The sequence below is a fragment of the Elephantulus edwardii genome, unplaced genomic scaffold (genome assembly GCF_000299155.1).
Source record: "Elephantulus edwardii isolate Elephantulus edwardi_28Jun2011 unplaced genomic scaffold, EleEdw1.0 scaffold00341, whole genome shotgun sequence".
Taxonomy (NCBI): Eukaryota; Metazoa; Chordata; class Mammalia; order Macroscelidea; family Macroscelididae; genus Elephantulus; species Elephantulus edwardii.
The window spans coordinates 1,961,506-1,962,662 of record NW_006400091.1 but is presented as its reverse complement, the minus strand read 5'-3'; the positions used below and the strand labels follow the sequence as shown (position 1 = coordinate 1,962,662).

Genomic DNA, 1,157 nt, shown 5'->3' with positions numbered 1-1,157 from the left:
CCAGTGGCTAAAGACCACCTCCCCAGTAAGCACATCACTCTGTCCAGTGAGGAGGAAGTGGAGGAGCCAGGGGGGCTCCCCAGAGCCCCTGTCTTAGTTCCCCAGCTGTGCGTGGAGCCAGAGATGAGAAGGCCCAAGAAGAGCTCGAAGCCTCTGGCCGGACCAGCTTCCACACAGGCCCAGGGACCACTGGGGCTGGAGACACAGGCTGCAGGCAGTCCTGCCCTCCCGGCGCCAGTGTCCAGGCCCACAGCCTCTACTGGAGGCCCCTCCCACAGAACTGAGGGAGTAAAGGCCGAGGGGGCAGCATCCTCTGAGAGTGACCCCGAGGGACCCATCGCTGCCCAGATGTTGTCCTTCGTCATGGACGACCCCGATTTTGAGAGCGAGGGTCAGATGGGCCAAAGAAAGCGGACGAGTTCCCCATCCGTGAGGACATCTCTGACCTGACTGATGAGGATAGCATCCCACCTCAGGCACCCCAGGACCCTGCACCCTCCTTTAGACCCAAGAATGACTCGGATCTCTTAGGGCTGGGCCTTAGGGAGCCTGGCCCCAGGGGCAGCAGTGATGAAGATAAGGAAAGCAAGCCTCCCTCCAGAGAGAAGAAGAAGAAGAAGCGAAGCAAAGAAGAGGAGGACAAGACCAGGAAAAAGAGCAAGCACAAGAAGAGCAAGGACAGGGAGGAGGGGGGGAAGAGGAAGAAGGCTCCTCGCACCAAGAAGGAGCCCCCCAATGATCTGGAAGCGTTCCTGGGGGGTGGGGACCCCAGCAGCCAGCATCACGGGGGCGGGGATTATGAGGAGCTCTAGGCTGGTTGCTGGGAACAGATTCCAGGACATGGTGGCACCCTGCAGCACAGAAGGTCTGCCTGCGTCCAGCCTGCTGTGCGGCCTCCACCCCTCCCGGTCCAGCTTCCTGGCTGCGGGCTGATGCCCTCCAAGTGGCCAGTCCAGGTGGCAGGTGGCCAGAGGCCCACAGTGGGTCAAGGGCGGCTCAGGGCCTGCCACGGTGGCCTCGGCATTTCTCAGGGATGTGACTGAGGCCCAGGAGGGACTTGCAGAGCCTGTTTATAGGGGCAGACTGCTCCGGCCCCTCCCATGTCCTGGTACCCAGCACCTGCTTACCCTGGCGCATGCCCACCGCCTACTCGAAGC

The 1,157-nt window shown here is 62.1% G+C and overlaps 1 pseudogene; it reads left to right on the top strand.

Moving 5' to 3' along the window:
* Positions 1 to 812, top strand: part of LOC102845284 — a 2,326-nt pseudogene extending 1,514 nt beyond the window's left edge.
* Positions 813 to 1,157: the final 345 nt, after the last annotated feature.